A 27,992-nucleotide genomic window follows, 5' to 3' on the forward strand; every position below is an offset into this window, starting at 1 on the left:
TTTAGTATATTAATATCAACAGGGAAAAAGTAAAAATGACCTAAAATATTTTTCTAGCAATATGTTAACCCATTTATGCCTAGCGCTCCATTAATGTAACGGTAGTTGTGAACAAAAACAACATATTGCACTTTATTCCCCAGAATATCATTTCATTAATATTTTATAAACTACAAGTTTTATTAAACTCTGTAACTGCCATTGCATATTTATAATGTTTTAAACATATAATATAACATGCAAATCATAAAGTAACTTCTTTTAAAAAAACAAATTGTGACTATGTGGAATTTTAAACCATTCTGTATGTGTATGTCAGTATTAAAAATCAATTAATAATAATAATTTTTTAATAAAACATTAATTTTAGAATTAACAATATAAACATACATAAATACAATGTCAATTCAAGCCACTTTTCCTTATAAATTCCTCCATAAGTACATGCGTCCCTTTAGGCAACTAGCTTTACATGCTTTGCCATGTTCCAGCAAACCAAATTATACAAATATGCAAAAAACTGTACTTTTAAGTTAATGCAAGATATAAAATTCTACATATTTGTAAGCTACATTAGTTTACTTACAGCTTGGCATTTAGTTATCCAATGATTTGCTAGTAACAACTAATGTAGAATGCAAATATCTTTTAAATAAAAGAAAATTAGAAGGGTCTGATTTTTAGATATTTTTAGACCTCTCGAATACGCATCGAGTGTGCTATCATTACATAACAAAGGCATGATGGGAGGAGGGAGAAAATACCTATACAGTAACTGAAGGTAATATTTCTTGCTTCTGTTATTGCTAATGCAAAAAGAAAAGCAACGGTATGAAAGACCTGAAGTGTATTTATAATTTAAGCAATTTGCAGTTGCAGAATGTCCAGTATTCCAAGGGACCTTTCTTAAAAATATTTATTTAAAAAAATATTTAAACATAAAATTTACAAACTTTGTAGATGTGGAATATCACTCTTAATTTATTAATTAATTTAATAGTATTTTGCATAACACTGGTAATAATTATTAGTTAAATTTTATGCAGTTTCTGATCTGAGTTTAACTTTGTAATGTTAATTTTATATATAAATTCAAATGTTCTGTTTGGTAAAGTAGAAATTCTGGAATATTTCAAAAAGAACAAAAATGTACTCTATCTATTAAGACAAGTGATTTTTTTTTTTTTTTTTTTTTTTTTTTTTTAAAGCTGAAAACAAATTTCTGTGAAAAATTAAAATTATAATTCTAAATGCAAAACGAAGGAATAAATTTGAAAATTATCAGATAAACCCCAATGTTGGTAATTTTTGCAATTTTTTAGAAAATTTTTTATACTTTTCTGAATGAAATACGCTATTTTTTATTAATATTAATTACTACAACTAAATTACTGTGATTTAAATACATAATTTGGCTTAAAATTTATTTGAATTTAATTTTCTAATTTATTTCAATTGAGTATATTTCATATAACATAAGTCTAAAAATAAACTTAATTCTCATCCTGTTTACTGAAATAATTTTTTAAAGATAAATGTCATTTGTTTTCCTTAGATTTTTTTCATGAAGATACATGTTTATATATGTGGGGAGATAGAGGTATTACCATGTTTACTCACAGAATTTTTTCCCTTTTTTTTATTAATTTTATAGTAAGAAAATCGAGAGAGGAAAATTGTTCTATCAATTTAATTTTGAAAGACGTGATTACAGTAAGAATATACCAAATAAAACATATTTAAGGATTTTGTAACTAATTATTTATTTAAAAGAAACCTACTTTAATGCATTTGTAATATTAGCATTTCAGTACCTAATAAGATAATTTCATTCCTGCTTCCCTCTGCTTTTAATTTCATCCACTGCTATTATTGTCCAGGGCTATTCCCTACATCTCAAAGCATTTACTACTTCTAAAATTGCAGTTTGTGTCATCTTCTGAAGCATGCAAGTCATCACCATTCAGTCTGTCTTACCACATGCAATAATTTTTCAAACTTTTAAAATGGATTCGTCCACATACTCATTGTTTTTGTCATGCTAAGAAAGACAAACTTTTGCTTATTACCTGCAAAGGCCATGCTGAACCTTGTCATATCTAAGTGTTGGATTTTATGCCAGCCTAATACAAAAAATTACCCTTAAAGTGAGCAAGCACCAATCGATACTCACTCTGCAATTTTCACCAATCGATACTCACTCTGCAATTTTGCCACATCAGCTGCATAGTCAAATTCTCTAATTATTTATATAAGATTTGAGGCCTAATGAGTAGCAAAGATGACAGCAAGAATGGGAGAAATCAGAGTTATAGAGAAGTAGAAATGAGATAACTTATTAAATGTTGTAATTATGTGGATTCTTATTGAAATGCAAGTTTTTTTTAAAGAAATAAAATTATGATAGTTACTAGTAGCTTATCCATGATTACTTTGCATTTATATTCTTACTTTACAATTTTCTTTGGAAGTTAAAATTTTTTCCTAATTTTCCCCTCTCCATTTCAGATGATAAAATTAGTATATATATATATATATATATATTATTATTATTAAAAAAAAAAAAGGGGGAATACTGCACGAACAGCATTAGATAGCCCCATTTTTCTTGAAGCTGTTCACTGTTATTCTTTTATTAATCAGAGCCCATGCACCCAAAATCCAAGGCAAATTAGTTATTAAGATGAAAACGACACCTACATGAATGAATGTTTTAAAATTTAAGGGAAACTCACTGTATGAAAGACTGAAGGAAGGTGAAAATTAGGTAAATAATTTTAAAAATTTCAGAAGCCTGTGATAAAAAGAAAGCTAGGAAGAAATAAGTGAGTAAATACATTACTTAGGGTTTGAGATTCAGTGATTCATTTGGCACAAATTTCTAATATTGCTTTAGAAATTTAAAGGTAATAGATAATTTAATATTTTTTCAATGCTAGAAAATTTTTTCTGAAATTAAGTATACTCAGGGTTCGTACACATTTCTGCACATGGAAATTAAGCACTTTTAGGGACCATTAATGAAAAAAATTAAGGACCTATGAGCAAATGGGAACTGAATAAATTCAATTAAAAATATTATTCTATGCCTGAATTTCACTTTTGTAATACCATCCTAAAAATAAAATAGATCCCCAAGTAGTATGCATTATTACTAAACATGAATTAACATAATTATTAATAAGTTTAAGAATAAAATAAAGTTCATGCAGTTTATCAAGTAGCATTAAATATTTTACACTTATAATAGGTTGGACATATTTGAAAGATGATAAGTGACATTTACGTTTTACTAATAGTTAGCTGTATGTTGATTTTTTTATGTGTTATTTTGTCACATACTTGATAAGTCTAGATCAAAGGTTCTCAACCGGTGGTATGCAAGAAAAAAAATAGGTGGTACACAAAGAAGAAAAGTATTTTTAACTATTTATTTCAAAAATTAAAATCCCAACATCCTAATTGAGTTTTTTTCTCTAACACTCGTAAATTTATGCAATCTGAGCTTTGTTCAAGATTGGTGGTGGTAGTAGTACTTTGTAGTGGTGGTACTAAAGGTTTTCAATTTTTGTTTAGATGGTACACATTAGTCAAAAGGTTGAGAACTGCTGGTCTAGAGGTTTAGTAAATAGCAGGTAGATTTTATGTCAAACGACATAAGTTAAAATGAGAAGAAAGATCATAATCAGCATGATTCATAACAAAAGACTGAATGTTATCACCGCTACTGCTTGTCTAAAGAGAGACCTGCTAATTAGAACAAACTCGAAAGACCTGGTGTAGGCACGGTTAGCAAGTGTTGAAAGTTATTTAGACTCTGTTTGATGCAGTTAGTGTCATAGCTTTGTGCAGAATTCCAGGGATTGTAACACAGTTAATATACTTTCAGGTTCCAATAAGCCATTCAAGCACCAGAGGTAATAATTTATTTTGTATTATTTTAAGTCTTACTAGATGCAAAGAATAAGTTTTACTTGAATTTATGCATTTCTGTGTTTTATCTTGTAACCACAGTGAATATTAATGAAAGGAAATAATTCGCTTTAATATGTAGAGATAATTTTTAAGGGTAAGCAGTTAGTTATAAATAATTAAATTAGGTAAATAGGTAACCTTAGTCATCATGGATTTACATGGTCACTATTATTATTTTTTAACAATATTTGTTAAAAAAGCCCTATTAAAATCAAAATCTAATAAAATTTCACAGTTTAAAATACATGTAATTTATGACACTGATTCTTAAATGATATTAGAATAATTACACATTAAAAGCTACAAAACACTTATGTTTTGTAACAATAACACTTAATATTTATCCGTCATTTTAATTTGAAGACTTCTCAAACATTTTGGCTAATTTATATCGATTTCCTTCTCTTTAAGCATCTTTTCTAACAATAATTAAAGATTTGCCTCAATATGCAAACCAATGCTCTCACTAGTTTCTGCGTGCTTTATCTCCTAACTTGTCAACCACTCCATCATGTACCTATGAGAGTTTACTTGATTTGGTAAAAGTTAAATAGTCCCAAACCCCGATAGATGTGAAGCAAATTATCACTATGTCTGAAAGTAACTACAATATCAGACAAAGGTTTAAATAAGCCTCTTATTTAAAAAGAACTTCGAACAAACATAAAGGCATGTTCTGATGCTAACAAAGTCAATCACAATGACGTAATTAAACAAGAACAGTCAAATTCAAACTAAAAATGTGGATTAGTGGTCAAAGATTATACAATTTAATTTAATCTGGCTCAGTAACTCTACCATATAATGAAATAGAAATGGAAAATTATAGTAAAGGCTGAAATCATAAATAATTGGGTAATTTACATAATAATAACTGCACGTATCTTTGAAGAATAATTTTCTTTATGTATTCAATTTCTTTCTTCAACACGTTTCCTTTTCATTTTATAATTTTTGGATTTAATTAAGGATTTCTGTTATTCTAAAAAACACTAAATGCATTTAGAATGTACAGAAAAAGTGGCTAATTTTATTTCTTTAGTAACGTGAATACTCAGAAGAAATGTGAAATATATATGGTAAAGGCCAGTTACAGAGCTGATGTAGCAGAATTTTTAGAATTAAATGACACACCAAACAACAAAATCTAGAAATGGCAAAACTTTTAGAATTTAGAGCTGGCATTGGAAGCATTTAGAAAGGCACTAGGCAACAGAATATATATCCAAAGAGATTGCATCAAGTGGGAAAATGCCTATGTGTATTTTGTATTTTGCATGGGCGCAGCCCCGGCCCCCCTAGCCGATTTAAATCGGCCACATGGCCAAAACGGGACAGGCCCGTCCAACACAAAAACGAGAAGCCACCGAGCCGGCCATGCTCAAAATTTACACAAGGAAAACCACAATTCAAAATTTACCTGAAAAGACTTAATATTTAAACAACCGAGAAACCAAAGCCCGAGACCCGAGTAACAAAAAAGGTTAAAAAAGGAAACATAACAAACACAAAATTACGAGAGCAAATGGTTGCAATTTTATTGCCTATGTGTATGGTATATTAAGACATATTAGATTAATCTTTTAAATTGCAAGTTTTCAATTTCTTTATGAATAAAAAAATCCCTTTCTATAATGCCTGCCCATGTGAAAAGATTAGAAGCATTTTTGATATTTTACATGCTTGTGTCTAGTGAAAAGTAGAGAAAATAAGGAGAAGATAAACATGTTAAGATTCTAATATCAGAAGTAAAACATTCAGATATTATATATTTTTTTGTTGTTGTTGTTCTTCCAGATGTTCTCTAAAAAGTAAGAAACTCATTGCAAACTTTCTGTAAAATACATCCATTACGTGTTGATACCATGGAGACATTTTTTAAATCTTCTAGAATCGTGGGTCTATAAATCTTGCCTTCAAATCCTTCTAAACTGCAATGTCTAAAACGCTAAAAAAAATTATCCCTACCATTTCTGTAACAGCAAAAAATCAGAAATAATTTTTTTTTTGGGGGGGGGGAAAAGGAGGAGGGAAGAAGTATAAAATTAATTTTATAGAGAAAACTGATGCACATTCTGAGAATTTTGAATATTCTGAGACAATTACATGGGAAAAACTCTTACTAAGAAAAAATTAAAAACAAGACATTTTTAATTAATTACATAACTAATTTTGCTTTTGCTAAGAGCTGTTTCGTAAATTGTGCTTTATAGCATTATACCTTGTTTATTTTTCAGATTCAAAATATTGTATAATAAGTTGCCAAAATGAAACTTTATAATATGACACTAAAAAATAAAAATGTTTTATTTTAATGTTATTTTTTAAATATTTCAATATATTACCATCATTTTATTGAAATTTATCAATGCTTTAAAAAAAACGTCGAAAAAGCCTCAAATCTCGGAATTAAAAAGTTTCTATAGAAACTAAGCTTAAAATCGCCAAAATGTTGAAAAGTCGCCAAATTTAGAACCGTTTTATAAAAGAATTCACATTTCCAAAAGTGAAAAGTTGTTTAAGAGCTCTTTATTAGAAAAAATGAATTTCGAAATGCTTATATTTCACTTCTTGCTTAAAAACTCGAGTATCCCATCATTTATATTAGAAATAGAAACAAATTGTAACTCATGAACGCATTCAAAAGATAACCATATATACAGCAGTGAATCGCCAAAAACATTCCTCCAAAATGCTAATTTCAAAATGGCAGTCGTAAAAACAGAGAGAAATTTCAGATGATTAAAATTAATGACCTTCTGCTAATTTTGGCCATAATTAAGGACTTTTAAGAACCAAAAATTGATTCCAAAAATCTAAGGACTCTTAAGGATTGTAGAAACCCTGAGGGCCACACAAAGAGTCGCAAAGAATTTATGAATGATAAAAGAAAAGATCAAAGTAGTCTATTGAATGTTTTATAGATACGGGATGCAGTACTATTCTAATGAAGACTTCCGTCTTCGAAATTACGATTGCCGATACAAACGGAAAGGGACAAAAAAAAATATTTGGAATCGAGAATGTATATCCCACATCTGCAGTGACCTCGTGTTAAAGCTCAGGTTTATCAACAAAAATCAAAACAACCCCAAATTTGTTTATCCTAAATGATCAGACACAGCTGCATGACATGTATCAGAAGAGATATTTTAATTTATAAATATCTCTCCCGATACATGCCATGCAGCCAACATTTATGTCATTATTTTAACATAAGGGTTGGCTTATGTCACAATAAAGTGATATGTCTAACATACGATACCCTAATAAAATTCCATTTGTGCAACTGAAAAACGAAATGGAGTGTGAACACATTAAGAAACCAATGCTATGAATGTTATATGCTAAGAAACCAATGGAAGTAACAGGATAAACTTTGTGCATGCTGTAACCCCATATATAAATCATGAACTGATATTATTTCAAAACACACATGGAAGTCCGGATTCAGTAAAGGAAGTTACTAATTGGTAGGGTAAATATTCCCAGTTATGAACACAGGACACAATTGCAGATTAAAAGGAAACCAGGGTAATAGATATAACAGAAGATTGGGAATTAAAGGAAATAGATATGCCTAGTATAAACAAAGATGATGAACAAAACCATGTATATTCTATTTCTCAAAATATTCAACCAATTAAGATAGCTGATATAAAATTTGCTGATGAAAGAACTGATATCTTGAAGTTATTAAATGAATTTAGAGATTGCTTTGCTCTTAATTTAAATGAATTAGGATGCATGGATGTAATAAAAATGGACATCAAGGAAACGGACGGAAGGAAGCCTGTAGCTTCTCGCTCCTACAAAGCAAATACAGCTGAACATAATGTGATAAAAGAAATTGCTAAATGGAAAGATAATGGGATAGTTTCCGAAACTAGATCCCCTTATGCTTATCCAGCGTTACTAGTAAAGAAACAACCGGACAACATTGAGTGGTGATTGATTACTGCAGACTTTACAATTAGACAATAAAAGATAAGTTCCCTTTCCCTCGAATATTTGATAGTTTAGAGTGTTTAGGAGGATGTAAAATTTACACTACTGTGGATTTAATCCATGGCTATTTGCAAATACTGTTTAGAAGAAGACATTGAAGACAACGCTCAGTACTCCTGATGAAACAGGACAGTCCAAAAGAATGACATTTGGGTTTGCAAATGCTCCTGCTCAGTTTCAGCATCAAAAGTCGCATGTCCTAGGCCCCTTGTTGAATACTAAGGTGTTACGTTATGTAGATGATATACTTATTCCTGCAAAATCTTGGGAAGAGATGATTTTCAAATTACAAGAGGTACTAGAATGCCTAAGATGGGCAAATTTAATCTTGAAATTATTAACATGCGAATTTGTGAGTAGTTGATTTTTTGGGTTTTATTACAAAACGAAGGTGGTGTAAGACCAGACTGTTGAAAAACAAAAGCCATAACATAATTTCCAGAACCAAAGAATATACACGAAGTGCGAAGGTTCTCGGGTCTAACTGGATTTTTCAGACGATTTGTGCCGAAGTATGCAACATGGTGAAGATGGAAAATGGCAATCTTGTTTTGTTGCATTAGCAAGAAAACAACAAAAGCAGAGAAGAAGTACCATTCCAGCAAATTGGAGTTAATAGCAATCGTATGGATGTTAGATAGGTTAAAACAGTTCTTAATTAGCATAAAATTTACAATTATTACCGACTGCCAAGCCCTTATGAATGCGAATTCATAAGGGCTTGGCATATGAATATGAATATGAATATGAATGCGAGGAATTCAAATTAAGGACTTCCTACCGAATTTGGTCGAAATCAATAACTTTTAAGGACCAGAAATAGATTCCAAAAAAATCTAAGGACTCTTTAAGGACCGTACGAACTCTGCTGAGGCTTATCCAGGGCCAGTGCTAGACATTTTGTGGCTCAATGCAGTCTCTGTGGGTCTGAAATTCCACTGCCAAGCTTCTGTCTAAATTCTGAAAATTTTGCCCCCCCCCCCGTAAAATTTTTGCCATTCCTTAATTTTGTTGCTTTGTGCTTCTCTAAACTCTAAAAATTTTGCCTCTCCTATATTCTGCTGCCCAGAGCGACTACACCAGCTCGCATTGTTCCTGGTCTTACCTGAATAACCAGTGAATAATTCTCAATTCAAGTAGCAGTAAATGAAATCTTTCAGCATATAAATATCATTGCATATGGAAAGAAATTTCTGTTAAATTTCTCATCAATGGACTCAGTACTTCACAGCGGAGTGAATATAAAAAGGTTACCCATGTTCTTTGGTATTCAGTTTCTAATATATTAAAAAAAAAAATTGTTTAGACTTCACTGCCTCACTTCTCAAGTTGCAGTGTGTTGATACTTTCATTCAGTGATGGAAGCAAAAAATAATTATTCGCCAGGTTGGCATCAGTGCCAAAATGATATTACAAATTGGGATTCTCCACATATTTTATTATGGAAAAATATAAAATTTGTAAGCATAAAAAAATGACAAAGTGAAGAGAGGGGAAGGTTGCTGGTGATCGAAATATTTGGATTTTAGATCATTCCGGGTATCGGATATCAAGATTTTGTACTTTTTACTGAATTTTTCATTCCTACACTCAGTAAGAAAATTTCCTATTATATAGTATTCTCAAAAAGACCTCACAGAATTACAATTGAAGGGAAAAATCCATGTTGAATCATTTTAATTAAATTTATACTTTAAGGCCAAAAATCATGAATATTTCATTTTAAATATTTCAAAATATTTCATTTTAAAATTTGAGATTTTTTGCCAAAAATCTCAAATTTTAAAATGAAATACCTTCGTCAATTTTGCTGCATTATTATGAAAAAATATAAAATTTGTAAGCATAAAAAATGACAAAGTGAAGAGAGGGGAAGGTTGCTGGTGATCGAAATATTTGGATTTTAGATCACTCCGGGTATCGGACATCCAGATTTTGTACTTTCCACTGAATTTTTCATTCCTTCACTCAGTTAGAAAAATTTTTATTATATAGTATTCTCAAAAAGACTTCATAGAACTACAACTGAAGGGAAAAATCCATGTTGAATCATTTTAATTAAATTTATACTCCAAGGCAAGCCAAAAATGATGCCAAAAATCTCCAATTTTAAAATGAAATAAATTGCTCAATTTTTGCAGCAATTTATTTTTTGTGAGTATAAAAATTTTCCTAAATTTAACTACAGGGACAGAGGGACTTACATACTAAACTGGATTTAAAAATTTAAAAGTGCCAAATATTAGCATCATTTGAAATGTTTTTGTATTACAATACATCGTTTGAAATCTGGACGTCCAATATCCAAAGGTATGGACAACCAGCTAAAAATACATTAAAAATACAGAATGAAAGATAGAAAGAGGAACAGTTGTTAATTTATTATATTCAATAACAAAACTAGGCTCATCAAGGATTACTCATGGTTACATGAAATCAAAGTAAAAAATTTTATGCGTTTGGCGAGTTTCTGTTTACGAAAAATGGCCAACAGGAAAATTAAAGTACTAAACAACTCTACAAGCAATTCAAACAGCTTAAAATTAAGAGTTCTGAAAATCATGTTGAAAAGATAATAATCGGGTAAAAAATGCTAAGCTTCGAGCATGTAATACTACATGGATTTTACATGGCTTTACATAATTTTTTCATTATACCAAAATCAGAAAAATGTTTTAATAAAATTAATGCATGTTTTACAGCCAATGGAACTCAAAAGCATGAAACCGACTACAAATCAAACATTTAATGACATTTAGAAAACAAAAAGCCATTAATTACTTTGAATAAAAAGGGGATAAATGCCTTAAAAAACAGTTTTTGAGAAAGCATGTCTTACTAATTTCTTTTCTCCGAGGAAGAAATTATAAATCAGTATTACCTTAAGAAACACACTACACAGATGCAAGTATTTAGCAAAATATTCAGGTATGATATGAATCTAATAGTTGTTTTAATTAATACAATTTGATGATAATTAGCATAATGGAATAAGATAAGCACAGGATATCATAATACAGAAATGTTTCATTATAAGTAAGGAGGAAAAAAAAGTTTGATGTGAAGTTAAATGATTAAAATGGAAGCATATAGAGTTAAAATGCTTACCAATCTGCTCCTTTGATAGTTACATTTTCAGTTCAAGCCATTCGTAACTGTAGGAAAAAAAGGAATTATAATTAATAGCAAGAATTAATCATAAACATGCCACAAGAATGGGTGTTATTTAAACATGGAATCGTTAAATATTCTTAGCTACTTAGAAAGAAAGTGAAAAATTGCTGTAAGTCATAAAAAATGTGAATATTCAAAGAGTTTTATATGAAAAACAAAATAATTAAGAAATAATTTAACTATTTTAAAGAATGTTCCTTCAACAAGAATCCGAAATTTATTAAAAGGTTTATTTAGCACATTTAAACTATCATTTTAATAACATGATTAAAATTTTGGTGGTTACCTTCATACATATATATAGTTGGTAATCATGAATCAGTTAGGAGTAGATAAGTGTAGAGAATAATGTTACATCAGTAACATTCATGCAAGGAAGTGGACACAAGGATTCACAATATTGCGCTTTTCGCAACATCCAGATATTCAGATCTAAAGGACTATTTTAAACTACTAAAATTTTAAACCACACAAAAGGGGAAAAATGGGGTAGCTATATCTCCTTATCTACTGGGCCAATTGACAAAATTCAGATTGAGTTTTCTTACATTTAAAAAACAAGACTTAACAGTTGTTCTAACAAAGGTATAACTTCAACACAAAATCAGACTTTTCTGAAAAAACATACAATTTTTTTTCTATATTTCGATTCTACACCTCAAATTATGCCAAAATGCCAAATTTTGTAAAAATATCATGCATAGTTTTTTAAAAAATCAACTCTTAAAATGTTAGCTACTCACTGTTAATTGAATTTGGTAGATATTTATAAAATTTACTTGATTTTTCTAAAATTAAATTTACTTGATTCTTTCTTTCACAATCCAAAATTTAGTTTCAATCCAAATAAAATTTGCACACTTTTTCTGATTTATTTTTTAAATTTGTATTTCTTAACAATTTTTATAAATTTTTTGAAAAAAAATCTGAATTATAACCTATAAAATTTTTACGATCATCTTTAAAAGTAGAAGTATTTCTAGGTATATCTTCAAAAATATTAGTTTTTTATTAAACATTTCTGAAGACACATATGAATTTATATAATGGCCGCACTTTGAAATTTTACATCCTTTTTTGGCGGGGGGAGGGAGACATTACCCGTAACTATGGTTTCCAAATTTTGTTACGATCTTCAATGAGTTTCCACATCTATTTTTAACTTAGCATTTCCAAAAACAATTTTACAGAAAATTAATCAGATGAAATCCTTTCAATTTTACTTATGTTGAACAATAAATACAGTACAAAGTCCGAAATCCAGACGTCCATTATCCGGAATGATCTAAAATCTGGACCCCAAAGCCACAAACATTTTTTTTTTTTTTTAATGCTTTACGCATGCGAATTTGATTTTTTCTTCCATAATAAAATATGGAGATTTTCACTTGAAAATTCCAATTCTTAATTTCCCTTAAGGCACTAAATAAAATACCTTGTTATGGAAAAACAATCACGTAACGGCGGTATCGAGTGCCGGCCCTAGATAAAGCCTTAAGTATATGTGGAAGTTTATTTATTCAGGACTCAGATTATTTTGAAGCATGTGCAAGAAATAAACATAGGTATAGTTGTTGTGTAATTTGAAGAAAAAGGCTAGAGGGCGCTGTTGCTCGCTTAGTTGTAAGAGAATAAAGTTTGTTCATGTTGAAGGCGGCGGCCTAAGAATACGCTCTGTATATAGTAATTAAAATATTGTTAAAAATGAAAAAGTGTTAAAATTAGTAAACCCACTGAACCACCATTATCTGACTTGGAGATGCACAAAATTATTAGATGGTGCATCGGCGTAAGGAATTAAGGCTTTGTGAAGATTTTAGGTGTTCGATCCAAGTGTTTCGATTTCAATGGATATTTCATATTCAAGGGACAATGGAATTCCAAATAAAGGTAGGGAAATCTTAAATTAATTATTTAGTGATTATTTGTAGTACATTAGTAAGTATTTATTATTGCTGTCGTGGGTGTATTTAAATTAAATAAAATGGAAGAGAAGTTAGATAGATTGAAACGTAAACATTCCACATTGAGATCGTCTGTTAGTAGGTTAATTAAAGTGATTGAAGATAAATTAAAAATTGAAGGGGATGAAAATTTGATTAAAGAATTACGAGAATTGTTTGAATTATTAACCGAAAAGAAAAATAATTTGAGAACGCTTGATGATGAAATACAAGAGTTAATTGATGTTAACTTAATTGAAGAAGATTGTAGTATAAGCGAAGAATACAATGGCAAATGTATAATTGCTTGTAGTCAAATTAAGCAGTTTCTAGGTGCGGTTACCGCAGTACCGCCAGCGAGGAATCCCCAAAGTTCTGATTTAAACCAGTCTAGTGGTAATGGAATTTTGCATGTAAGTTCCAGTTCTAGTGGGAGTAGTACGCTGAAATTACCAAAATTAATGATTGATAAATTTTGGGGAGACCCCAAACAATGGAATGAATTTTGGAATAGTTTCGAAAATTCGATACATAAAAACGAAACGCTTTCAAAAATACAAAAATTTGTATACTTAAAAACATTCTTAACGGGACAAGCTTCGAATGTTGTGTCAGGCTTTGAGTTAACAGAAAGTAATTATGATAGTTGTGTAGCATTACTAAAGGACAGATATGGTCGAAAAGACCTGATCATTAATTCATTCATGAATAAAATTCTCAATTTAGAAGCTGTTAAAAATTCTGCTAACGTAAAGGCTTTATGTAAATTATATGACGAATTAGAAGTTTCGATTCGTAATTTGGAAACTTTAGAAGTAACTTCTGGCTCATATGGACATTTATTAATTCCAATATTATTAAAATTAATTCCGGACGATTTAGTTTTGGAATTTAATCGGCAAAGAGGATCGAAAGATAAAGTTGAAGTTTCGGAATTAACACAATTTATTAAAACGGAAATAGAATGCAGGGAAGTTTCAAATCTAGTATTAAGCGAAAGGAAAAATCCTGTGCCTCCGCGAGTCTATCAATCAAAATATGAAACTAGAAAATATATAAAAAATACACCCACGGCTGCATTTCATACTGCAGTTAACCGAAAATGCATCTTTTGTGATAATTTGCACGAGTCATTTAAATGCGAAGTGAGTGTTTCTGATAAATTAAAGAAACTAAGATTCGAAAACCGCTGCTTTTCTTGTTTTAAAAAATTCCATACATCAGAAAGGTGCAGAAATAAAACTAAATGTAATAAATGTGACGGTATGTATCACAATGAATCGATTTGTACTAATAAATCCCTTGTAAACAAAAAGTTGGAACAAGGTTATTCCAAAAATGAAACTGAATCTCTGACTTTGAATTCTGAGGAAAGAAATAAAGTTCAAAACTTAAAATTGATTGCTTCTGTTCCTCAAGGTGATAATAATAATGACTGTAATTCTAGGGAAATATTATTACAAACTTGTACAGTTTATGCTTGTTCTAAGTATAAATCAAAATTAACTAGATTAATTCTTGATCAAGGCAGTCACAGATCCTTTATAACGAAAAAATTGGCCGACCATTTAAAACTTACTCTAATCCGTTATGAAAGACTTTCTGTTTATTCATTTGGTGCGACGAAGGCAATGAATCATTCCTATCCGGTCGTTGAAATCGAAATTCAGAATTGGAAACAAAATAATAAAATAAAAATTGAATGTTTGATCTCGGATGTTATTTCCTCGGCGTCCATCAGTGTGCCTAGTAAACAAATTGCAGACTTCATGGAGCATATGGGGTTGCAGATCGCCGATTGTGCAAGAAAAAATAACATAGATGTTGAGATATTAATTGGGGGGGGATGAATTCTGGAATGTAGTTTATTCTGAAAGAATTAAAATATCTGAAGGGCTGTACGCAGTCAGTTCTGTGTTTGGTTGGGTTGCCGCAGGAATCCAGAAAAATAAAACAAACAAAAATTGTTCTGAAAATTTAGCGGTAATGACAAACACTGTTGTGTTGAAAGATTTAAAAGGTTTTTGGGAATTAGAACATATGGGAATTAATGATTCTGATGATTATTCCGATATTGACTGCGAAATAGACCAGTTTGAAAGAAATTTGCAGTTTAAAAACGGAAGATATGAGGCAAATTTAATCTGGAAATACAGTCCGAATAATCTAGGAAATAATTTTGAGGTAGCTAAGAAACGATTCGCAAACTTTCACAATAAACTAAGTAAAACTCCGGAGATTTTTCGGGAATATAAAAATATAATTGAGAACCAGATATTAGAAGGAATTGTGGAGGAATGTCCAAATAATGATACAAATTTGGGATATTTTATGCCTCACCGAGCAGTGATACGACCTAGTGAAACTACTAAGGTAAGAATTGTGTACGATGCTAGCTCAAGGACAGAGGACACGAATTCGTTAAATGACTGCCTTGAATCGGGACCTAATCTAAATCCAAATATACTAGACATTATGTTAAATTTTCGTAAGTTTAAGATAGCGTTTTGTGGAGACGTTGAAAAAGCCTTTTTGATGATAGGAATTGCTGAAGGTGATAGAAAATTTCTAAAATTTCTTTGGTTTAATGAAAATAATGACTCCTTTAAGATTATGCAAATGTGTCGCGTAGCTTTCGGTTTGACTATATCTCCTTTCATTTTGGCCGCCACTATAAAATATCACATTCGAAAATATAAAGATAAAATGCCAGACAGTTTCCAAATGTTAAATTCTTCTGTCTATGTCGATGACCTATATTTTGGAGCAGGAACGGTTGAAGATGCATATCGGTTATCTGTAGATGCGGTTAATATATTTAAGGATGCTGGGATGAATTTCAGAAAATTAAGAACTAATTCTAAAGCATTAAACGATTTATGGGTCTTAAATGGGATTAAGGAATCAGATAACAAATTAACTAGTGAATCGAATTTCTTAGGCATGATTTGGAATTCCATTGAAGACAATATAAAGTTAAATTTAAAAAATTTAATTGACTTTTCTACTGGAAACGATTTTGCTACAAAAAGGAAACTTTTGCAAAGTATCGCCCAAATATACGATCCATTTGGATTTATTGCACCCTTTGTTATTCGGGCAAAAATTATTATGCAAGAAATCTGGTGTTCCGGTTCTGACTGGGATGAGGTTCTTCCTGCAGAGATTAAGGACAAATTCAACATTTGGCGGGAGGAACTTAATGATTTAACTGAAATATCGATTCAGCGAAATTTCTTTGATGACGATCCAATGAATATAAGCCTTCACCTATTTTCGGACGCTAGTCCTAAAGCATATGGGGCCATCGCATATTTCAGATATTGTACGAGTGATTCTAAAATTAAAACTTCCTTTATCATGTCGAAATGCAGAGTTGCACCTTTAAGAGCAATCACGCTTCCTCGTTTAGAGTTAATGGGAGCACTCGTGGCTGCTCGAATGTATAAATATTTGAAAAAATTGTTTGGTGATTTAATTGAGGATGTTTATTTTTGGAGTGATTCCGAAATCGCCATTACTTGGATTAAAGGTTCGCCAAATAACTGGAAACCATTTATCGCCAATCGTGTTACAGAAATACAGAGTATATGCAACAACAAATTGTGGAACCACTGCGAAGGAAAACAAAATCCTTCCGATTTACTAACTCGAGGAATTAGTGCTCAGTCACTAATTAAGAATGATCTGTGGTGGCATGGGCCACACTGGTTACGTTTTCCTACTGAAAACTTTCCAAAACAAAAGAAATTAAAACCAAATTCAGAATCGTTGGAGTTAAGAAAAAGTATTATTTTGACTGCACCTGTAATTAACAATGAATCCCCAATTTTGCATATAGAAAAATTCAGTTCTTTAGGAAAATTACTTCGAATTACTGCCTATGTATTTAGATTTATTGGGAGACTTCGGAAAAGGTCTACAGAGAATGGACCTTTAAGTGCTTTTGAGATTAAAGCAGCTGAACATTATTGGGTAAAAATTACGCAACGAGAATCGTATCAAGCGGAAATAATTAAGTTATCAGATAAAAAATCAATTCTCGATTCTTCCATCTACTCCCTTAATCCAAGGCTTGATGAGGAGGGAATTCTTCGGTTGAAAGGTCGCATTCAATTTGCAGACTGTCAAGAGAATTTAAAACATCCTATTCTATTACCCTCAAAATGCAAGTTTACCGAGTTGATCATCACGGACTCGCATGAAAGGGTATTCCATGCTGGAGTTAATTCGACACTAACTCAGATCAGAGACAAATATTGGATCATTAAGGGAAGACAGCGTGTTAAGACTATCATCAGCAAATGTGTGATATGCAAACGATATAGTGCTCGTCCTGGGGTACAGGATATCGCTCCACTTCCTCCAGACAGAATCCAAGAGTCGCCTCCATTTGCTGTGACCGGGTTGGACTTCGCCGGTCCATTTTTTACGAAAGACAGGCAAGGTAAAGTTTACATGCTGTTGTTAACGTGTGAGGTCACTCGTGCCTTACATATAGAGATAGTAACTGATCTCAGCACTGAAAGTTTTTCGCTAGCTTTCCAAAGATTTTTAGCTCGCTGAGGACTGTGTACCATCGTGTACTCCGATAATGCCAAGACTTTTAAAAGAGCTGATAGAGAACTAAAACATATTTTTAAAACTTTGTGTGACTCATCTGTGAAAGAATTATTTTCTGCTAGAGGCATAAATTGGAAATTTATTATTGAGAGGGGTCCATGGTGGGGAGGGTTTTGGGAGCGTATGGTACGAACCATAAAATCCAGCTTGCGAAAAATTATTGGTCGATCATCCCTTACTGTGAAAGAGCTTGAAACAGTGCTCATTGAAATCGAGGCAATGATTAATTGTAGACCAATTACCTACGTGTTTACCGATCCCAATGAACCTTCTCCACTAACACCCTCTCATTTTCTGGTTGGTAGACGATTGCTATCTCTGCCTGCTAATAAAATAACATCAAATAATTTGATTGGGTCAAGAAATTCAATTATTAAACGATATAAATACCATCAAGATATTTTAAATCATTTTTGGAAGCATTGGAGATCAGAGTATCTTTTTAATCTGAGATTTGCCAATATTTGTCCTCCACACTCTAACGCATCTCACTTTAAAATCAACGATATTGTCTTGATTCATGACGACAAACATCCCAGAAATCTTTGGACAATAGGTAAAATTTTGGAATTAATGCCAGGCAGAGATGGTAAAATAAGATCTTGCATAATTAAAACACCTACTGGTACCTTAAAAAAAGCCTATACAATTGTTATATAATATGGAACTTAACTAATGTTTGTATTTTGTATTTTTAGGTTTGATTATCCTGACCTTGCTGATAGGTATCATTTAATGTTTTGTAAAATTTTATGTGCTTATAATTATGTATGCATGTTTGTTATATTTAACCATTTCTCCAGGATTTATTGTCGAAATATTAATTGAATATTCTAGGATTTATTATTGAAAGATGAACTCTCCACCGAGTTCAGGTGGGGAGTGTTGTGTAATTTGAAGAAAAAGGCTAGAGGGCGCTGTTGCTCGCTTAGTTGTAAGAGAATAAAGTTTGTTCATGTTGAAGGCGGCGGCCTAAGAATACGCTCTGTATATAGTAATTAAAATATTGTTAAAAATGAAAAAGTGTTAAAATTAGTAAACCCACTGAATCACCATTATCTGACTTGGAGATGCACAAAATTATTAGAATAGTAAATAACTAAACTAATACAGTTCAGGCTTAATTCAGTACTCTATAGGAGCAAGACAAAATTTAGCGAAACAGCTTGGCTTTCGTCGTCAAGCTTGTGATACACAGCCAATAATGTATAATCGATGCTATTAAGTTAGGCTAAAATTATCTTTACTGATTCTAAGGCATTTCAATTAATGCAGCAGACTGCACTGCGCTCTGCTCTTCTAATTTGATCCAGCTTATTATTTTTTGCAGACTCTTTTTATTACGGCAATTTTATAAAAACTAAGCTTGAACTTTCAATTAAGTCGAAAAGTGTTTCCAATTCTGGAGTTGCCAAAGGATATCCATAGCGAAACTAAGTTTTCATGTCCATTAAACAAAAAGTGGAATTTCTGCAAAATATGGATAAAGGCATATCCGTCTCAAAATTATGCGAGGAATATGGCATTGGAAAGTCCACTATATATGAGACAAGAAAAAATAAAAAGGAACTTTTTGAATTTTTTGTGGAAGCATCTTAAACAACTTGCATTGAAAGAAATGTTTCATAAAGTAAACAAATGAATATTAAGCTTTCTTTTGTAAATTTTAATACCCTTTAGATCATAATTCTTCTTTATTTCATAAATTACGGTTTCATATTTTTAATTTTATAATTTCTGCATGCAATCCTACCAGATTTAAACTGATGATCTATAATCCGGAATCGCCGAAGTCCCGACGAGTCTGTATTAACGGCTTTTGACTGTATATAACAAAACATCACTGTTGCCACAAAAAATCTACATTATAAGGAACATATTAAATTGTGTATTAACTGAGTTCGTGCACGTTCCTGAACAGGCCCATTTCCTTCCAATGGATTCACACTCCATCATTGATACAGAATTGTATTGAATTTTAATTGTATAATTTCTGCATGCCATCTTACCAGATTTAAATTGATGATCTATTATCCAGAAAAATCCCAAATCTGGAATCGCTGAAGTCCCGACCAGTCCGGATTTCAGACTTTGTACTGTATTTATTAATACCATATGAAGAGATACTTTTAAGAATATTACTCAAATTTTTAATGCATTTTATTTTCACTTTTTTTAAGTGTTTGTTAGAGTAAATTTTTAATTTTGCAATGTTATTGTCTGTTATTTTACTTAATTTTATATACAACAAAATTTATTTTGTAGATTTCAAAATTGTGCATCATAAACATATTTAATACTTCTAAATATATAAAACAATACATAAAAAATATAAATAAAACATGCTTATCTTCTACTACAGATATGTTTAACAGCAACAAAATTTAATAATAAGATTTTTCTTTTCTTTCACGGTTGAAGCAAATGCAAGAAATAAAAATAATTCTGAAGACATTTTTTATGTTGAAAGGTATTTAGTGGCATTAACTGCACAAGATATTTTTAAGCAAGTTGTAGCTTCTATTTAAAAGAGCCACTGATATTATCATCCAAGACTCATATTTTCAAACTACAGTTAATTTTTATATAAACATGAGGTTTAGAATAATCACTTTCCTAAAAATCAAATAATGACACAAACATCACATTCTTTGGAGCCTGAATTAATCAGAATCACAGAAGTTTAGTGGTTATGTAGAAACTATCCGCAGCAGGACAACTCAGAAAGTTCTGGGAACAAGTAAAATATACACAAAAAATTTTGGAATCATTTACCATGATCTCTATTAAATAAATTTAAGATGATTTCTCAAAATAAAAATTCCACTTTTTAAAAAATTAAATCCTGGAAAGCACTTTCCTGTTTTCACACATGTGCTTAAAATTCTAATTTAGAATGCAATTGTCAAAAACTGAATCATTGCCTATGAAAAAATACTTCATTTTCAGATTAGATATCAATTCCCCTCCCCCCTCAGTAGTACATAGAGTTCAAACTGCAAAATGTCCTGCAAAAAAGAAATAAAAATGCATTTCAATAGTCAGTACATAACGGAATATGCTATACAATATTTACATATATGTTGCTTCAAAGCACTAAACTGGGACGTAAATTTCTTCTGAAATTTAAGATGAATATGAAAAAGGTACACAATAAATAATTATTAAACTAACTTGAAGACCTTTAACCAAGAATTTAAACATGCTGCTAATTAATGTACACAGAATCATAACCTCTAGTGCAGTAATACGAAATAGCAAATGTAATAAACAGTAACTCTTTAATCAACATTAAGAAAACTGCTGAAACTGAACATGAAACACAAAGTTAATAATTTCAAAAAAAGTAATAAAAAAAGTGTTTCAAACCTTTACATATAATAACATGTATACACACTTTTGGGCATAATAGCAATTCAGCCTTTTAGGGCATAGTGCATGCTGCAGGAAAGGTTTGAGATGGCACACAAAGTTGTCTCAGTTCACCAGTTCCTTTGGCCAGTGAAGGCAAACTCATTAGTCAACAGAGTCAATTATCAACAGTTCAACACTGAAATCTCTTTACAAAGCCATATTTTTTAAACTTAAATTACATAGATATTTATACTGTTATACACTTAATTAGATGCTGGCTTTTAGTGAGAACGTTTTCGATCTGATTAAGGTACGTTCGCTAAGTTTCAACTTTTTTCCAACTCTCCCATCCATACTTAACTTGTATTCTTGTTTCGTGTATCTTCTTCCATTCATTCTCTGTATATGTCTAAATCATCTTGTACCTTTCTCAATACTACATCTTTTTTCGCTCCACAACACTCCCTAAAATTAACTCAATACTTCAGTTTTTAAGTCTTAGTTAAACTATATATGTATGTTGAATAAAATTTGATATTATACTTAATAATGATACTATTTATTGATAAAAGAGAATTGTAAGATAGCAAAAAACTTAAATCACAATAATGACTAACAGAACACTAATGTGAACAATGGCCTTGCATCTCCTTGAAAAGTTTGCATTTTGTATGTTGTTTTTAATTTTAAGCATTATTCCAAGTTTTCATGAATAAGAGGACTTCTCGATTTACTCTTGACAAAAAGTTCATGTTTGAAAATGATTGTTCGTATGAATATGTAGACTCAAATAAGGAAAACATCAAACGTTAGTTTTTTAAGCTGATTATATGTGTCGGGAATAATATTATTCCACATGTTAAAAATCAGCATATCTTCCTTCTCCAGGTTACTCGTGCTGTGAACTAAGCACACATTATTTTTCTCAATGTTTCTGTGTCTGAGATGTTCAAATTTCAAGTTCCGTATATATATATATATATATTTTTTTTTAATCCAGCAATTGATTTCAGAGTTGCCAATGTGAATACTAAACAGAAAAATTCAATTCTGTTTCACTAGTATTAAGGGGTTTTTAAACAAAGGCTAACGTTGCTTTGCTAATTCTGAATTCCTGAAACCTGCTGAGAAAAACTTCTCTCGTATCTAAAACTGTTAATTTGAAATAGCAAATGTCAATATTAGATCTATTTTCTTGGGGATGTTTCAACAGGCTTGGAAAGTGAATCAAAGTTTCTGTTTCAAAATCTTGAGCAAAAAGAGATAATTTGCTTTCAAATGAAATACTTACCATCGTAAATGAAATAGCTTCTTACAACATCAGAAAAATTGTGTTTCCTTTCTTCTGTAGTTTTTTTCATTAAGCTGATTTAGATGAGATGTAACGTCTACCATAAAATAAAATTTTTGGATCCACTGATCATTCATTAGTTCTAGATTATAAACACTCTTTTCAAGGAGAAATGCTTTAATTTCTGTTAATAAGGATGCAAAATGTTTCAAAACATTTCCTCTTGATAACCAATGCACTTTATTATTCAGCAGAAGATCTGAGTACTTGCTCTCTATTTCAACTAAAAATTCCTTAATTGGTGATGATTAAAAACTTTAGTTATAATGGGGTTCATAATAATATAATCACGAATTCCATAACTTTGCAAATTTCTTCTGGAAATGTCTGCGCACAAAGCACTTTTTGATGAATGATACGAGGGTAAGTAAGATCTTGTTACTGATTTTTCCTTTCAAAATAATAACAAATATGTTTCTTACGCCGGTCATTCTTTTTGCCCTGTCTGTTGCAATTGAGACAAGTTTATCGAGTGGAATATGATGTTTATGAATACATCCAATTACAGCAATTGCAATATCTTCTTCACGTGTTTGACTTTCTTCTTCACGTGTTTGAAGGGCAGTGGGTTTTTGGGGGAATAGAGCACAAATCAGGTCGCTGTTTTTTAGTTGCTGTGCCAGACAGAACAGCGGATACTCTTCTCGCTTTAATTAAGGATTGGATCAAACCGGGAACCCAGATTATTTCGGACTGCTGGAAAGCTTATGACCGTTTGAGCGAAGAAGGTTTTAATCACTTGCAAGTTAACCATTCGCTCCATTTCGTAGATCCTGAAACCGGAGCTCATACTAACACAGTTGAAAGACAATGGCGTGACTTCAAAAATTCTTTGCCGGTTTACAATCGTCGAGGAGATTTTGAAGGATACATAGCCTGGTATTTGTTTAGGAAAATTTGCTCTGCATTGAATGAGCATCCATATGTTAAATTTCTTGAAATTATTAGAGACATAGACTGGGAAGATTGGCATGTACTTCAGGGAGGGGCGGTTAAAGGATCTTCGAAATCTTAAAAACAATACCTATTATTGGATTTTTTTTTCAAATTTTTTTGTTATTTTTCATCTTCATGATCCATTAATTTGGCTCTAAATTGCTTTATCTATTTATATTTTTTTTTTTAATTTTTTTATTCCTGCCCTTGATATTACATTTTCCAAATTTTTTTCATTGATATCTAAATTATGATTCCGATTTTTTTTTTGTGATACTTATCAATAAACAACAGATTAAATGATTCAAGAAAAATGTAAGTACATATTTTTCTTTTATTTTATAATTGTATACTTCAATTTTTGTTAAAAAAATTCATACACTATTTTTAAAAATTGCTGAGATAATTATTGTCACATATGTTTTACTGTTAATTATATTCTATACATTTATATTTTTATATTTTTTTATATAAGGTATTTTAAAGTATTTGAATTTAATAATATTCTAATTCTTTTAAATGTTGGATGATGGTTTTTAATTCGATATTCAATTTCAGTAATAATTTAATCTAATTAAATGTTGGCACAATGTTTTATAGCAGTGTTTTTATTCTCTTCTTTGCTATATGAAAGTAATAACCAAACCAAAACCGAAAGTAATAACCTTACTTTAGTATTTTATACTCATAGTAAATGTATTTATTTACACTTGCCTGCCATCTTAAAAAACGGCATTTTCAACAAAAAATTAATCTATTACTTCTAACGATATTTATTTTTTTTTAAGTTTCGAATACTTTGAAAACAGCGTTTTTCAAGATGGCTGACGTTTGTAAAAATCGTGCCAACATATGCGCCAACGTAAATCGCCAAAAATCTGTGCAACCGTCTAACAAAGTAGCACCCAAGCTGTTACCCGGATGGGCACTGATGCGTTGGTGAATGTCCCCCTGCAAGATTGTTTGCCATACATGCTCCAATATTCAAGTTAGATCACTCTGATCTACAATGGTACAAGATGCTTGCTCATCAGAGCCCAGACATACTCTATTGAAAAGAGACATTTGGCAACCATGCCTGCCATAGAAGTGTTGAAAAAACACAAAGACTACCATAAGTAAAAAGGTGCAAGGTTGAGCATTATCCTATGGAAATATATGTTCAAAGGTACGTGAAAGGAATGGCAACACTATGGGGTGCTGAATCTAGTATTCGATGCTGTAAGGATGTCATGTAATGACAACCACCGAGGTCCAGCTAACAAATGAAATAACCATACCATAACTTCTGGCTGATAGACTCTGTGGAGAACAACAATTAGGTGAGTATGCCACCACCGTTCTGGGCATCTCCAGAAACATCTTCACTGGTCATTGGGGTTCATCACTGAATATAATTCTATTTCAGTCTGCGAGATCCCAGGCCAAATGCACTTCCCACCACAGCAGACATGCTTGACGGTGTGGAACAGTGAGGGGCAGTCAGTGCCATGATTTCAGCCCCCATTTACCAAGTTTTTATATTAACAGTCACTCTGATGTTCTGGTTACTTGTTGGATCATTCATAAGCACCAATTGGACAATCAGGCTGTTCTCGCATTCTGTTGTTACTCTCAGTCAACCGCTACTTTTTTGAAGCTCCGTACAACCATGCTTCGCCTGTTCCTAACAACATCATCAAAAATGGTAACATCGCTCTGACCCAATTTCCTAGCAACCCCTGCTATTTGACCATCTTGCTGTTGTTAATACAACTGCAGGTTCTCTCTCAAATGGTGACATTTGCTCATAATGCTTGAGAAGCCATCTGCAAAGCATTGGTACAGTCCATGTGGGTTGACAGAACAGACTGGCATGGAAATTATGCCTTATCATTAGAATGCCCTGTTATTTTATATACCATCCGGATGCTCTGTAGTAATGAGCTGGAGCTCCAACTAGTCAGTCATTAGCTGCCAAAAGTTATCATAAGGTATGGGCATATACAATTGCGCCCCATTCATATAATACCACATTGATGCGTCACTTTTTAGAGTGTACAAATGAATTAAAAGCTATTTAACATTTAAGGCTATTTTTAGACATTTTGAGCAGCTATGTGAAGGAAATAGGGAAAAAACCTTACAGAAGTATAGAAGACTGAATTTCTCTACTGAAAGCCATAACTAATTCCCTTTATGCTGTTCATACCGTAACCTATATTGTAATCTGAACTCCATCCACAATGCAAGCCATTTGTTTTGCAATGATGCTCAGCTTCCTTTCTTGTACAATCTACTATGCACTTAACCAGAGCAGTTGCTTTACTCCTTCTGCATGTAATTTTTTTCCTATGACAGAATTGGCAAACACTGATCGAAACACAGATCAGTGCTTCACCAGAAATGATGAGAATGAAAACCCTGCATTTGTAACAAAATTGCCATAATTTTTTATAGAAAAATGAGGGCACTGCTTTTGAAGTAGATTTTATTTTTAATGCAGTTTTTATGTTAATTAGACTCCATATGTCACCTTCAGTCACCATGGCTTGCACGAGTAACTGAAAAGTCAAAATTGCACACAGAAGACAATACACAATTTTCTGAAAATTTTTTTAAGTTGCCTTTCTCCACTTTATCTGCACTTTGGAAGAACTTTTTTTTTTTCCTCCCAAAATGACTTAAGTATGCTTACTGCATAGTTTTAAATAAAAATACACACAAAAACCAAACACATGTGCTCAATGGCTTCAACAGGTACAGTACTAGAGTCCAATAACACTCGCACAGTGCGATGTCAGCATAATGATTTAACTGTGACAAACCAATTCTACTCTATCAGTACAATTGCTGCAGCCAGTAACACATATTAATCATGACATCAACACAATCATACATGTTTATCAATCACTTTTGCTTACTCATGTAGTCACTTGACTCAAACTTGGAATTTTCTGTAGCAATTTTTGTTATATCTTAAAAAGCATAAAATTAACTTTAGACCAAAACTCAGTCACATCATCATAATAGCGGATTTGAGTTCTGAATTATTCATGGGAAACAGGACAACCATTTAAGTCCCAAGATCCTTCAAAAAAGTATTAAAAAGTTCAAGTCAAGAATTTGTATGCTAAATTAAATACTGTTAAGAAAAACAAGTTTGAAAACATCATTAACCAACATATTGACTGAAAAGAATTATATCAGACTTATTGTGTCAAGATGTGGACCAAAAGATAGTTCTAATTTATGGTTAAGACAAGATAAGCATCATCATTTACATACTTAACCCACTCTTAAGATTACTGATCCTGACTCTGCCAGTCACTTATGAAAAAATGAAGATACAAATATTTCAAACTAAATGATCCTGCTTACATTTACAATTACAGAAGTGATCTTAGGATCCAGCTTGTACAGCCATTATATCCTACATTATATAAAGTGCAGAAACAAAACATTTTGAACACTACCCAATCACCTAAAGGGGAATAAAATGTTATGGTTTTGAATTCGATTTACACAAGCCTGATTTCATCATCTACTACAATGTTTTAAAAATATGAGTTATGTTCTTTATGCTAAGCTTGTACCGTATGCATTAAATGATGCTTAAACAATATATTTTGTAAACTTTAAAACATAAACCAACTGCAGTAACACATTATTAAATAATATGATAAAGGTAGGTTAGGTTATTTGAATATGGGAAAGCTACAAGGGCTGTCTGCCTAAGAGGTGGAGGACAATTTGAGACAAGCTGGCTTGTATTTATCAGCCTGTCCCCATGAGTTTTGACCCAAACTGGATCAAACTGTCAGTATTCAGTAGTGTGGGCCACTGGTGAGGCAATACAATAAAGAATATGCCAACATTAATGTACTGCGGAAAGAACATACTCATCAGCATTTGTATCCATATCTTCTTCAATAAAAAAAACTCAACATTTTCATATTCATCATCTTCATCAGACTCCCGTTCACAGAATTCAACATGGGCAGGCTCATTTTCATATGCATAAAGAGGTACAGGCATTGATAACAAGCTAAAAATAATAAAATTTATAATATCAATAGAAACAGATGCTGCCAAAATATAAAACAGGTTTTAAAATTTTTAAATTAAAAGGAAATAGTGCTCTTTTTCTGATGAAACATTACATTAAATATTTATTCCCAGTCAGAACGAATAAATTAAAAAATAAAGCACAATGAAACAAATTAAAACTCTCAAAAATTACAATAAAAAATTCATATTATACAGTGTCAAACATTCCTCTCTACATACATATAATTCTAAGTTAAATTTAAAGATTCACTTCATTCAAGGTAATTATCAGCATGGCTTTACCCAAATATTAATTAATTTACCATTCTTCTAGTGTATTTATTGGGAAATTAATTGACTTAGCAAAATAAGAAAATGCGCAAAATTTAAAGTTAGAACTCCTTTCACAATCAATCCTATCTTTTTAAGTTAGAAGGAAAAATTAGTCACCAAAATCAGGTAAAGACAAATTATCAAATACAGTACAAAGTCCGAGATCCGGACTCGTCTGCAATCCCAAATTTTAGGTCATCAGTTTACATTTAGTAAGATAGCATGTAGAAATTATCAAATTAAAAGTATGAATAGTTGTTTACAAA

The 27,992-nt window shown here is 31.3% G+C and overlaps 1 long non-coding RNA gene across 3 annotated transcripts in view; it reads right to left on the reverse strand.

Moving 5' to 3' along the window:
* The window catches only part of LOC146995597 (uncharacterized), a 67,814-nt gene that overhangs the window by 33,949 nt on the left and 5,873 nt on the right, over positions 1–27,992 (reverse strand). For all 3 annotated transcript variants that reach the window (XR_015043170.1, XR_015043171.1, XR_015043172.1), the window contains exons 2-3: positions 27,246–27,391; positions 11,092–11,138 (exon numbers count right to left, since the gene is read on the reverse strand). This is a non-coding gene — a long non-coding RNA (uncharacterized LOC146995597). The remainder of the gene's footprint in view (positions 1–11,091; positions 11,139–27,245; positions 27,392–27,992) is intronic.

The sequence above is a fragment of the Stegodyphus dumicola genome, chromosome 9 (assembly GCF_044657685.1).
Source record: "Stegodyphus dumicola isolate Sdum_Otavi_A_Nest chromosome 9, ASM4465768v1".
Classification (NCBI taxonomy): Eukaryota; Metazoa; Arthropoda; class Arachnida; order Araneae; family Eresidae; genus Stegodyphus; species Stegodyphus dumicola.